We start from the raw sequence: 14,883 nt of genomic DNA on the forward strand, positions 1-14,883 counted from the left end.
TTAACCTGTATCTTGAAAGCTTTCCTGTCTCTGAAGCTTGCTTGATAAGTGCTGTTGCCACAAGGAAATGCAGGCAGCTCTCCCCAGCCCGGGCTGATCTCACCTCAGTGGGAAGGCGCCGGGGAGGAGGGCTCAGGGCCTGCGAGGATGTGCACGCTGTGGGAAGAAGGCTGGCGTGCGTTTTGATTACAGAGGGATTGGATTTTGATGTTTGTCTTTACTCAAGCGATTGATTGTTCCCCCTTGATATCCTGTGAGGAGTGTGTGACACGCTGAGAGGACACGCCGAGGATTTCTGAGGGAAGATAAAAACCTTCCTTTAATGTGGAAAAGAAACAGGAAGAAAGGAGAAGAGAGGAACATGAGAAGATCCAGAAGGAAGAAAGCAGCTCAGGGAGAAAGGGCTGCAGGAGGGCGAGGGCACGGGGGAGACCCCAGCGCCAGCTTACAGCTGCAGTGCTTGGCTCCCCACGTCACCACCCCGTGGCTTCTGCAGCTCTGGTCTGGCTGGTCTCTGCGTCCTGCCTCCTCTTCCTCTTTCTACCTTTCCTTCCTCCCTCCCTGCATCCCTACCTCACCCCAAGCTTCCCTTCACCACCTGGCATGGATTTGGCACCATCCAAGCTCTGGGACCACAGCTGTCCTCAAGGAGAGCAGAAGGTCCCCACGGAGCTTGCAGCCTGGCGTATTTCTGTGTGCTCAGCCGTGTCGACTCCGTGCGACCACGTGGACTGTAGCCTACCAGGCTCCTCTCTCGGTCCTCGGCATTCTCCAGGCAAGGATACTAGAGTGGATTGCCAGGCCCTCCCCCAGAGAATCTTTCCAACCCAGGGATCGAACCCACATATCTTATGTCACCGGCATTGGCAGGTGGCTTCTTTACCACCAGCGCCCCCTCGGAAGCCCCAGCGTATCTCGGGTCCGGCTGACATTTGGCTTTGTGCCCAGTAATGCAGAATTTGACTTACTCTCACGACTTGTTCCTGTGAGCAGCTCCCTGCCAAGTCCTTCCTACCTGGCATTGCCATCCATGTGCCATCATTGCCTGGCTGTGGGGCTTCGGGCACCCAACACTACCTCCCTGAGCCTCAGCTTCCTCATCTGTAAAATGGGAACAGCACCATTTACCTCAGAGGGTTGATGTAAGGACTGGAGGAGGGAATGATGAGATAGCACTATGCCTGGGACCAAATGGGCACCAGGTGAGCAGTAGGTCCTTCTCTGCTTCTCAGTCCCCTCAGATTCCTGGACTGATTGAATCAAACTGGTGGAAGCTTACATAGGAACTTTCTGGACAAGTTTCCAGGTGGCTTTGATGTGCAATGAAGTTCTCTTCACTGAGGTTAGCCTTTCCCCACCTGCCAGCTCCAGGACCCAGGTCTGCAGAACCACCCATTGTCACCCTGGTGACACTTCTTCTCCTCAGCTGTCCTCTCCCCCGTCCCCCCTCAGACTTCTGCCCCTACACAAGGGAAAGAGTTAAACCGAATATTCTGAAGAGTTTGTTTTGCTCAATATTTACACTTTCCCTCTTTCCCTGACTATGTTGATGGCATTTTCCACCCCTGTAAATTTACCCAAACTTCTGAGTCGGTTCAGCATTCCCAGTATCAATAAGCAACTCTGTAGCTTTTATCAGCAACTGTTGTCACTCCTGACAGCAAAGAATTAGACTGGAAACTTTGTCCCAGGTTTACAGTTCCAAGTCCAGCTGCTGACATGTCAGGAAGGGGCACACATTGTTACTAATTCAAGGAAGCTTTCAAAGGGCAGCCGGACACCCAGCCAGTCAGTGGCTGAAAGGGAGGCCAACTCCATGGGAGGCTCTTCCAGGCAAAGTTCAGAGCCGACTTTGGAACTACTATTAAAGAAACAATGAGAAAAAAGAGACAGAGAGAAACAATGGGAAGGAGTGAAGCCAGGCCCTGCTAAACAGTTACCAAGTGTTGCCACAGGAGGGCGACGTCGCCAAACAGTCTCCCTGGCCACCAGGAATGGCAGTGCCCAGGGAATGAATTCTGGCTGGAGTTTCCAATTCCTTCAGTCAGTAGGGCATTTGAAAATTGTGATGCTCCTCCTGGAATCCTAATAAATATGTATATATTAAACTCAGACAACAAAGTACATGAAAGTAGAATTTTGCATACAACTAGATATACTAGGTCAGTGGTCCTCAATCCTGCTTGAAGATCAGAATCACTTAAAGAGATTTAAAAACTGTAACCATCTGGGCTCTAGAAGAAACTGATGAAATCAGGGTTTCTGGAAAATGGAGCCATGGTATTTGCATATTTTTAAAGCTCCCCAGTGAGTCTAATGTTCACTCTGAGCGGTTCTAACTGGGACCTTGGTGGCAGGCATCAAGAGAAAATTTTAGAGAGAAAATTTTAATTTTGGAAAATTCTATCATGTTTTCTCCAGCAAATTGGAAAATCACTATTGATATTTGATTTTAGAGGTAGAATTGCTTACCTCTCACAGAAGGGCTCCTCTAGAAGGGATCAACGGTTGAGAACTTCTGCATAAAATCACCTTACCTATGGAAGCCCATTTTCAATAATGCCTTTCCAGAGTGCAAATTATTTTCTCCAAGATCAAAATATCTACGATTCTAACAAAACTGAGGTCAAAGGAGCTTTAATTTTTTAAAAGAAAAGGGAGAAGAAAACTTAAATTGACTTTTCTTACCCCTGTATATAGATTTTTCTTGGAAAGCCAGAAAGTTATAAAAATCATCTACAATCCCTCTTTTGCTATTGACACTTTAATGTATTTCTAGTATTTTATGATTGTATGTATATTTTTAATCTGTGAGATCTACATAATTTTGTTTCATCCTTTTTACCCTAATATTATGGTATGTACATTTTCCATGCTTTAAAAAAATTCTTCAGAAGTCTTATGAATAGCTAAAATCACACTATATGAATACCCTTCACATTACGAAGTGACAGGGAAACATGAGAATAAGTGTTTTATGTTCACGCCCCAATGTTGTTGCTGTTGTTTAGTCGCTGAGTCAGGTCCGACTCTTTGTGACCCTATGGACAGTAGCCCTCCAGATTCCTCTGTCCATGAGATTTCCCAGGCAAGGATAGTGGAGCAAGTAACCATTTCCTTCTCCAGAGGATTTTCCTGACCCAGAGACTGAATCTATGTCTCCTGCTAGACAGGCAGAGTCTTTACTGCAGAGCCCCCTGGGAAGCTCTATCCTTCACTGCAGGCCTTGGTGTTATGCTTCTAGTAGAAAGTAGCTGCATGTTGTTAGAGGCAATTTACATAGTCTCTTTCTAAGAGGCCTGGGGACACCAGCTGGAATCTTGGGCCTAATAACATTTCCTGGAAAGGGACTCATTAACCAAGCTTGGGTTGGGAGTCCTCAGCGAATTCAATCAACTATGGCATAGGATGATTGAGGTGAGTTCACGCTGTGAGAGACGTGGCTGGGAGTTCCCAGCTGTAACCTTGCAGGTGGTGGGATCAGGATCAGCCTAGGAGACCGGAGGCTGGGCTGGCAGCCCATGGGTGTTTTCCACAATCTGTCCTTCCTTAAGTTTCTCTATGAGAGGAGCTGTGTGGGAGTCAAAGAACTGTACTCAAAGGAGCTTAGAATCCAAATGAAGAAACAGTATGCATGAAACAAGGAGTGAAAAAACAATAATACCTGCTTCTTTTTACTGAGCAGACACTTGGTGTCATCTTGTGTACATCAGTTATTACATCATATATGCTTCAGAATCATTCACATCTATAGGCTAAAAGAGATAAGGCGTCCCCCGTGGCTCAGGGGTAAAGAATCCACAACACAGGAGATGCAGAGATGAGGGTTTAATCCCTGGGTCAGGAAGATCCCCTGGAGAAGGAAATGGTGATCCAGTCCAGTATTCTTGCCCGTCCCATGGACAGAGGAGGCTGACGGGCTACAATCCACGGGATAGCAAGACTGAGTGGAAAAAAAAAAAAAAAACAGGCTGGAAGGGATAAGATACTGGTTATTAAAGGCAGACCAGAATTTGAACTCAGGCAGCCAAAGCCCTCACTATTGCTAAAATACCAAGCAATCTTGGGCAGCCCATAATTATGTAGTGACCTGACCTTGATGTAGGATCAGACTACTGTAGAACTCTATATTATAAAGTTGGATATTGTCTTAAGAAGTCTCAAAAAGCTCTCCAGCAAACCCCTTAATCCCCATTTTACCTCCTTTCCTTGGCAAGCCCCAAAACTGGAATAGAGAAAGGAACTGATCTCATATATAAAATGTAGAGTTAGTCTGGTTATACCAGCAGACTAAAGCATGTATGAGTAAATCCATATGGAATGCTAACAGACAGACAGACATACACACACAGGGGCACTTTTATTTATTTATTTATTTTTTCAAAAAAGGCAGTGATACAAGAAAAATGATCTCTGGAACAGAGCATTCTATAGCAGTTCCCAAAGACCTGTGTGTATTCTCACTATATGAGAATCACCAGAAGTACTTGTTTAAAATACAAGTATTTGAGCCCTGCACAAGATTTACTGAATCTCTGAAAATGGACCTTTCCCCTTCCCCCAGTAGCAACAGATGGCTACTCAGCTACCTTACAAGGAGAAGTGGGCATGGTTCACTGCAAGATTTTGGTTTTTCCTAGTAAACTTTAGTCTGTTTACTGAAAACAATTTTCTTAAGATGCAATACACATACCATACAATTTACCCATTTAAAAGTGTACAGTTCAGTGGCTTTCATCTGAGCTGTGCTTTCATCTCCCTAATCAATATTAGAACATTTTTGTTAACTCTCAAAGAAACCCTCCTTCCCATAGCCATCATCCCAACTGCCCCACCCCTACTCCCAGCCTTAGACAACCACAAATCTGCTTTCTGGCTCTATGGATTTGTCTACTCTGGACGTTTGGTGTAAGTGGAATCACACAGCACGTGGTAACCGGGTAACACTGGCAGGTTTGGGGCCAGAGTAGGTTTGCTGCAGGCAGCAGAGGAGTCTTCCCCACTTAATACGTGTGTCTCTCCTCTGAATAGGTGCTGTGCTTGTGCGCAGTCGTTCAGTCATGTCTGACTCTTTGCAACCCATCTGGACTGTGGTCCACCAGGCTCCTCTGTCCATGGGGTTATCCAAGCAAGAATACCGGAGCAGGTTGCCATTTCCTACTCCAAGGGATCTTCCTGGCTCAGTGACTGAACACGTGTCTCCTGCATTGCAGACGGATTCTTTACTGCTGAGCCATCAGTTCAGTTCAGTTCAGTTCAGTTCAGTCGCTCAGTCCAGTCTGACCCTTTGCAACCCCATGAATCACAGCACGCCAGGCCTCCCTGTCCATCACCAACTCCCGGAGTTCACCCAAACTCATGTCCATCGAGTCCGTGATGCCATCCAGCCATCTCATCCTCTGTCATCCCCTTCTCCTCCTGCCCCCAATCCCTCCCAGCATCAGGGTCTTTTCCAACGAGTCAGCTCTTTGCATGAGGTGACCAAAGTATTGGAGTTTCAGCTTCAACATTAGTCCTTCCAATGAACACCCAGGATTGGTCTCCTTTAGGATGGACTGGTTGGATCTCTTTGCAGTCCAAGGGACTCGCAAGAGTCTTCTCCAGCACCATAGTTCAAAAGCATCAATAGGTGTTGAGTATGTATTTAAAGAACATATGCTTGAAGGAAGTCAAATGGCAGTCTTCCCAGGACCCCTGTAGGTGCAGCCCTGGATCACAAGTAGTCACCAGGGCCCTCTGTGCACTGAACATGGAGGGAAAGCTCCCGCCCACTTTCCTGGGCCCAGCTGGGAAACTGAATACCTGCAGGGTTTGTTTAAAACACAGAATCCCGGGTCCTTTCTCTGGGATTCAGGTATCTGTAGGGGCTATCCAGGTGGCACTAGTGGTAAAGAACCCATCTGCCGATGCAGGAGACATAAGAGACACAGGTTTGATCCCTGGGTTGGGAAGTTCCCCTGGAGTAGGGCATGGCGACCCACTCCAGTTTTCTTGCCTGGAGAATCCCGTGGACCGAGGAGCCTGGCAGGCTATGGTCCATAGAGTCGCAAAAAGTTGGACATGGCTGAAATGACTTAGCACGCACGCACACCAGGTATCTGTAATTTAAGAAAGCACTCTGGTGATTCTGAGTGAAGAGCGAGACAAGCATTCAGGAAGCGCTAGAAAAGGCTCTGCTTCAGAGACAAGATAAAAGCCTCCTCTTCTTCCATTCTTTGCCAAAGCTGCAATAGGGGCTTGGCTTCTGCACAAGGCCAGCTCCATTATTATAGGGAAATTCCATTCTTCCAGAGACAGGGAGAAACTTTCAAGTGTAAAAATAACAGAAATGCCCGGAAACAATTTCAAACTGCTGAGAGGCCGGACATCACTGATCTGGAGGAGAATGTCTCAGGGACTTCAGACAATCACGGTGCCCTAACCGATGTGGGTGTTTAGTGAGGCAAACACGCCTGCAAGCTCTCCTCGGCCTCCCAGCTCTCCTTCCTGGGCCTGAAGCTCATTTTCTCAGTGAGCAGAAATACTTCCGTAGCCCAGTCCCTTTTTAAAACCTTGATTTACAGAAGCCTGCCTGCAAATAAATACAGGTTGATTACAAGGTCACAGCCTCTGGAGAGCTTTCCAAAAGCCTTCCAAGGTAAGGCAGAGAAACTGGAACAACACTTGGGAAAGAAATTTCTGTTGGGACTTCTTTGGTGGTCTAGTGGTTAAGATCTCCCCTTCAAATGCAGGGGGTGCAAGTTCAATCCCTGGTCAGGGAACTAAGATTCCATGTTTCCCGACTAAGAAGCCAAAAAAAAAAAAAAAAACACAACATAAAACAGGAGCAATATTATAACAACTTCAATAAAGAGTAAAAATGGTCCACATAAAAAAAATTTTGGAAAACAAAAAGAATCTTTGTTGCTTGTCTATCATTTGCCCATGAGCTGAGATGCTGTTTAGCATGCGTCTCCTCACCATCACCCTGTAAGGTACACAGGGATTTTTAAGTTTCTTTTTGCAGGTAAAGAGAGGAGATTCAGAGAAGTTGAGAGATTTGCCCAAGATTACCCTGCAGGCTTTGTTCTGGTCCTTTGCCCTAGATCTCCAAGCTCCTGGGCTTACCACATTGCCTCCCTCAATAAATATTTTAGAGACGCCTGCCAGGATATAAGAGACTTCAGAGACTTTTGTCCCTACTGTTTAGCCACAGAGGCTGAGTTTACAGAGCCACTAATTCAGCCTGACAGGTAAGTCCTCATTGTCTGTCGAGCCTCAAAAATGAGGAAGAACTACACGTTTCAAGGATGGCTAGCCTCGTGATTCTCCCTAAATGCCCATTCTAGGGCATCTCAGAGCTCTGCTAGACACACACACACACACACACACACACACGAGTTCTCTCTTCCTCTCCCTCCCTCCTGGGGATACCAAACACGACCTGGTTTATTTGTAGGTTTACTTAGCCCAGGTGGCCAACCTATTTCAAAGACAGTCAAGACCTAGTTATTAAATCATACTTGTGAGCATGTGCTTGGGCATGTGTGTGTGTGTGTGTATGTAATTTGCTTGCTTGTCATCTCTTTGCTTTAATGAGGCCACATGCGGTCCTTCCTGTTTGGCCTGACATGAGCAGAGAGCTCAGGCTTGCTGACCCAAATCAGCACCGTGTGTGGCCATGTGCACACGTCAGCTCACCAGGGAGCTGAACAGATGCTCACAGGCTTTCTCTGAGCAGCCTTGGCCGGGCGGTCTCTACTCACCACCTCCCAGGAGCCTGAAAACCTCCAGCAAGAACCTCAGGGAGGCACCTCTAAGTGAAGGAGGAGGCATTTTAGGTCCTTTCACAGGACAAGAGGAGGTCTCCTGGTTGAAGAATCTAGTCTGTGCCACAGGCTTTGCCGGCATTATCTCCATCCTCCTACAACCTCACATGGTGCACACTCTATCATGCCGATGGGGACACAGGCTCAGAGGAGACAGATATTAAATAAACTCTTACAAAACAGTTGTGGTTGTTCAGTCATAAGTCTGTATCTGACTCTTTGTGACCCATGAACTGCAGCACACCAAGCTTCCCTGTCTTTCACCATCTTCTGGAGCTTGCTCAAATAATTCATGTCCATTGAGTCAGTGATGCCATCCAACCATCTCATCCTCTGTCACCCCCTTCTCCTCTTGCCCTCACTCTTTCCAAGCATCTGGATCTTTTCCAGTGAGTCAGCTCTTTGCAGCCAGTAGCCAAAGTATTGAAGCTTCATCTTCCAACCAGTCCTTGTAACGAATATTCAGGGTTGATTTTCTTTAGGATTGACTGGTTTGATCTCCTTGCAGTCCGAGGGACTCTTAAGAGTCTTCCCCAGCACCACAGTTCGAAAGCATCAATTTTTCGGCACTCAGAACTCATGGTCCAACTCTCACATCTGAACATGATTGCCGGAAAAACCATAGTTTTGACTAGATGGACCTTGTTGGCAAAGGGATGTGTCTGCTTTTTAATATGCTGTCTAGGTGTGTCATAGCTTCTTCTAAGGAGCAAGTAAGGATCACAGAAGACATGCCAAGAGGAGCTGTGGTGGTGTTAGTGTTTAGAAGGAAGCTTTGGTCTGCAGGTCAGGAGACACTTCCTGAGTAAGTCATGTTGAAGCCAGAGCCAGAAAGATACAGAGACACGGGGACAGTGAAGGTGCAAGTCAGGGATGGGGAGAAAATTGCGGTCCAGGAGAAGGACCAGGCAATGTGGAAGTATTTCAACAGAGCGGAGCGTTGGAGTCACTTAAAAAGGTCAGGGACACAGGGCCGGGGACAGAGTAAGGAGGAGAGTTGAGAGATTGGGAGGGAAAGCAGGAGCCAGACTGGGGAAGGGCTTGGAGGCTAAGGATTTTGGGTCATTTTGTGGTATGAAGGGTTCTATCATTTCTATAGATGACACCTAGAACTGCAGGACATTCAATCACATTCTTCCTATGGGAAACATTCCAAGTTGCACAAATCAATTTTCTAAGGGACTTCTGGAATACAACCAACTAACTGATAAGATATGTGAGGCTTTACCAGTTATTGGAGAAGACTCTTGAGTGTCCCATGGACTGCAAGGAGATCCAACCAGTCCATTCTAAAGGAGATCAGTCCTGGGTCTTCTTTGGAAGGAATGATGCTAAAGCTGAAACTCCAATACTTTGGCCACCACATGCGAAGAGTTGACTCATTGGAAAAGACTCTGATGCTAGGAGGGATTGGGGGCAGGAGGAAAAGGGGATGACAGAGGATGAGATGGCTGGATGGCATCACCGACTCAATGGATGTGAGTTTGAGTGAATTCCAGGAGTTGGTGATGGACAGGGAGGCCTGGCGTGCTGCGATTCATGAGGTCGCAAAGAGTTGGACACGACTGAGTGACTGAACTGACTGACTGACTGACCAATTGTTTTAATCCTCATTTTTTTTATAGCTTTGTATCTTCTCATCTACATCATAAATTCCTTGAATTCAAAGATATCATGCATTTTAGAACACTCTCCCCCAACACATACCTCTATGGCCCTAATTATTTGCTATTAGAAGAAACAACTTTTGCTTATGCCTTTATTTGAGGGTAAAAAAGATAGGGCATCCGATTGGTTTATACTGAAGGAATATAAATGCAATATTCCATTCCAGTTTAAAATGATACACAATAGATTTTCTTATAGCACAGATTAAATCATACTTCCCTCAGAAAAGGTATGATTAGACAGCAAGAGTCCAGTTTTCCATCCTTCACACACAAAGATCCATTTGATTTTGGTTCCATTATGTACAGCGTAATACATATATCTCACAATGTGATCTTCCAAAAATGAATTAATGTCCTGCCACATCCTTGAGGTTGCAGTGGGGATTGAATTGGATACATGAGGTTGCAAGTGTCAGAAACTCAACTTGAATTAGCTTAAGAAAATGACTGATTGATGGGAAGGTTCATGAAATGATGAGGAGGGCCAGGGAGCAGAACTTGAGTAAAGATGGTGCCTTCCACTCGGTTAGGATGGTCCCGTCCCAAGAGAAAGGAGATATTCCCTGGACAAACTTACTGTTTAAACTCTGAAACTTGTTCAATAATGTCATAAGAATACAGTTATTGTAATAAAAAAAAAAGACTACAGCTTTTGAGGGTCAGGAAAAACTAATTTAAACCACTAATCTGCAACTGATTAGTGCTGAGAACTTAGCAAAGAGCATAACTCTCTGAACCTGTTTTTCTTCAGCTGAAAAAATGACCATTTAAGCACTTAATGAGAATGTGTATAAAAGAACATAGTACAGTGCCAAACACTTACTAAGCCCTTAGATGTTAGCCCATTCTCTCTTCATTCATTAGGGAAAAAGGATTAAACACCTGCATTAAATGACTCAGCATCTGTAAAGTACCAGGACAGTACCTGGTGAATAGCAAGAACTCAGTAAATGCAGCTGCAATTATCATCATTTGGATGATGGTTTCCATTTCACTGTAAGAATATCCTTAAATGAATGGTTTCCCATCCTGCCTACTTTCCTGGGGAAACAAACATGAAAAGATGATGACTTGTTTCTCTACCTTCTTTTTATCTTAATGCTAGGAATTGTTCTTGCTCTGCCATACCCAACAGACTTTGGACACTTAGTCAATATTAATTCATGATGTTGGTGTTTGGTGTGCCAGCTCTTTGACACGAAGAATTTTTGTGCCAACAAAGCAAGGTAGAATTAAGCAGCTGTGCTGTAAGCTTGTCTCAGATGTAATCACCATTTGCTTTGTTCATATTCCCCACGCTGTTTACGCCACTCAGTTAGGCCAGTTTCATTGCCTTTACTGATTGTATTGATGTAGCCTCAAGTCCCTTCAGGGATAAACCTTCCCCTGCCTTTTTTTTCTTCTGTATCTGTGTCTTGTAGTAACAAGACCAGCTTGCGTGCATACTAAGTTGCTTCAGTCATGTCTGACTCTTCACAATTCCTGGGACTGTAGCCCACCAGGCTCTTCTGTCCATAGCATTCTAAAGGCAAGAATACTGGAGTGGGTTGCCATGCCCTCCTTCAGGGGATCGTCCTGACCCAGGGATCAAACCACGTCTCTTATGTCTCCTGCATTGGCAGGTGGGTTCTTTACCACTCACGCCACCTGGGAAGCCCCAGCAAGACCAGTCTCTCCCTCAGCTGGGACCCGAATACAAACTGCAGCAAAGAGTATAGCGGAAACACCAGGTTTTACTATCATGCTGCATTAAGTGTCCTGGGGCTTCATCTGTCCTTATGGGTTTTGAAGAAAACCTTCCCAGCAACATAAAAGGATGGCATGGATGTGGTTCCATAAAAGAGGCTTCTTGAATTGAAGATGACAATCTTCTTGATGGCAGTGGCATTGTATAAAGCATCTTAGCATCTCTTCCAGTAATCAAATATTAATAACAACCGTAACAGGAGGAACAGCCAATACTTAGTAAGTGCTTGCAGGTACAAGACATTATTCTAAGCAGATGTGTAGAATAATATCTCAATTATTTAATTTTAATTAATTATTAATTAATTTATTAATTTTGTTCTCAGTTATTTAATTTTCAAAACTACTCCAAGGGATGGTTACCATTATTAGTCTCATTTTACAGACAAGGAAACTGAACACCAAGAGTTTAAGTAACTTGCTGATGGTCAGCCAGCTATTACTGGGGTGGTCCTGATTTGCCAACATGAGCCAGATGCTTCAGAGCTGGTGATAGTAAATGCTCAGTAAACACTTACTAGCTGCTTTTTAATTTTGTTTTTATTTCTAAAGTGTCCTTTTAAGTGTTCTCTTTTAAAAAAAGAAAGAAAGAAAGAAAAGAAATATTTATTGAATGTCTACAGTAGTCCAAACAAAGCATTAGGTGTTAGCATATGCCTGACCTCATTTACTTTTTGAATAACCCTATGAAGCAGATGCCATTTTCTCTGTTTTTACACATGGGGACTCCAAGGAGGAGAGAAGTAAAGAATTGTCTTAAGACTGTATGGTTAGTAAGTGGAAAGATGGGATTTGAATCTTCATAAATCTGTTTGACCTGAAGGCCATAATTCCATGCATTTCCTATAGCTGCCAGCTTTCTACCACAGATGGAAACCACAGAGTAGTCTTCTGTTCTTTTGAGGTGTATTTACCAGATGAAGCAGATACTTTTATATGTGTGCACATTTGCCATGACTGTCGTATTGCACGAATATTGACCAAAACGTCCACGGGCACCACAATACTCAAAAAGCAGCTCCTTTCCAAGATGGCGCACGACTGCAACCATAAACAGCAAGACCAATAATTGCAATATTTTTCATTTTTACATTATGATTTCATTAATAATAGGCACCTTACAATTTTATGATGCTTACTATGTGCCTGATATTGTTCCAAGCATTTCACATGTATTAAATCATTGACTCCTCACTCAAAACCTATGAAGTAGGTCTGTTATTATTTCTGTTTCATAATGGGAAACTGAGGCACAGAAAGTCAATCACCTGGCCCAGAGTCATCCTGTTAGGAAGTGATGGAACCAGACCCAAACCTAGGTAGTGGGGCTCCAAAGTCTGGGCTCTCCGCTATGCCAGGGCCCTGAGTTGCCTCTCACTAATTATTGCAGAAATGGTATCAATAGTCCCATTCTTCTCCTCATACTTGAAGCAATGGGGTTAATAGGAGAATTAATCGTGTGTTACATGACCTAACATGTTTACTGAATTTGCTAAATATATATTTATCAAGCATTTATATATATGTGACATAGCACAGAGAATGTAGCACCTGACTCCGAAGAGCTGAAATAAATCAGCAAATATATCAATACACCAAGTGAGAAAGGACTGCAATAGAGCTATGGCAGCTGTTGCCACTTTCCATCTCTTTGCCACCCGACCCTAAGTCAAACCTGATGCCCAGGAGACTGACCTGGGCTTTCTTGCCCTCTGATTTCTGCTTAGGTATAATACTTCTGCGCAGATACTGGAGTGAGGGAGGAGACAGAGAGAAATTAGGATATTATTCACCAGCGCCTCGGCATTGCCGAGCCTCAGTTCTAGCAGAGATTTTGATTCTTCCAGGGCTTCAATTTCTGTTGATGACTCCTCCTCTGTGGCCCCAGCTCTCGAAAGGATGTCCCATTCCCTCTCTTTGCTTTTTTTGGTTCTGGGGCTGGAATGGCTCCCAGACGCTTCATCATCCCTTGTGGGTTCTCTTGACTCTTGAGTGTATGTCTGTTTCCTGCAGGGACCCTGACTGATATAAGTGTAAGCAGAGGAGGTTGTCAGGGAGGGTCAGGAAGGATGTCTCACCTAGACTTGGGTGGAGGGGAGGCTGCTGAAAGGAAGTGAAATCTAAGATGACTTCCAAAGGAGGAGCAGGAATTATCCAGAAGGGGAAAGGAGAATGGGCAAGGGAATGCTCAGAGGAAAACAAAGCAGCTAGTTCTCAAATGCTACAAAGGAACACTTGTACCTGTACGTGCACCTGTGCCTGCTCAGTTGTTCAGTCATGTCTGACTCTTTGCAACCCCGTGGACTGCAGCCCACCTTCTTAGCAAAATACACTGCAATTAGTGGCAAATGCTTTTTAAAAAAAATAACAGTCAGTACTGATGAGGAGCTGTGAGACAGGCACTTTCTTATACTGTGCCTCTATTCCTATTCTCTGGTGGTTACAGATGTTAAGCACCACCATTGCTGGTTTCTTGTCCATTTTGTACCAAAGAATGTCATTCTTTACTGGTCGTCTCCATAACTCCTTGTGGGTCAAGCCCCCTTGTCTGCCCCTTCTATAGAGTTAGTCTTTACAGTTATCATGGCCTGGCTTCTGGTGGGTAAACACGACTACCTAGTCTAACTTATTTTGAGGCCCATCATCCCTATGGATATTAACAAGCCCAACTTTGAGGCCATCTTTTCAACCATCAGAGAAGTGTCATCACTGAACTTGCTGGAATTCTGGCTCCTCTCACCAGCACATTCCTAAAAACCTGTAGTAAATGGCATGTTATTGGGCTCTCCGAGGATCAGAATGTTTTAATGGGTCTTCCAGCCTCATATTAAATATCCATTTCAATATGCTTACTCCTCTTAGCTAGCAGTCTTTCTCCAGCATCTGTCAGGGCATCACAGGCATTTCCACTTTCCTGAGAGTTGGCCATTGCTTTTCCCAGGCTCCCGGGAGTTTGGAAGAGCACTGAGTTCAGAGAGCTTCCAGTTTATAGATTTATGGTATTGACTTTCTGGACAATGTCATGTAAACTGAAAAATGGATGCTTTACATCCTGAACACTTTCCAGGGTGAAAATCTTCAAACTTAACTTTGAGACTTAGTTCTCTTTAGGCCAGACATTTGTCTATTCTAGGAATGAAGGACCTAAGGAAACTTTCCCCTGATGTTCCAGACCTCTCCATATTTTTCTGATTCTCTTGATTGCCTGTTGCAATTACTTGTGCAGCTGGATCCTGAGTCAGACCTTTGATTGTGTGAGTTTAACTTCATAATCCAGTGCTTACATGATACATAGTCATGTAAACTATGAATACTGACTGGATATTTTAAAACATTAAGGAATTATTGTAGCACTTTTTGATGTGGTATTGTAGTGTTTTTTGATGTGGTACTGTTATGCTTTTAAATATATACATATACAGCAATATTTACAGACAAAACTATTTTATGTCTCAGATTCATTTAAAAATAATCAGGAGTATAAGAGAGTACAAAAATATAGAAAACATAAAACGGGTCATGATAATCATTCAAATGGAGTAGAGAGTTCACAGAAGTTCTTTACACTATTCTGTTTAGTATCAAATACAGAATATGAAAAACATGAAATTTTCCATAAAAGAGATTCTTTTAAACACTGAAAACAAAATTTAAAGGAA

Source organism: Oryx dammah, unplaced genomic scaffold, assembly GCF_014754425.2.
Source record: "Oryx dammah isolate SB20612 unplaced genomic scaffold, SCBI_Odam_1.1 HiC_scaffold_14, whole genome shotgun sequence".
NCBI classification, from domain to species: Eukaryota; Metazoa; Chordata; class Mammalia; order Artiodactyla; family Bovidae; genus Oryx; species Oryx dammah.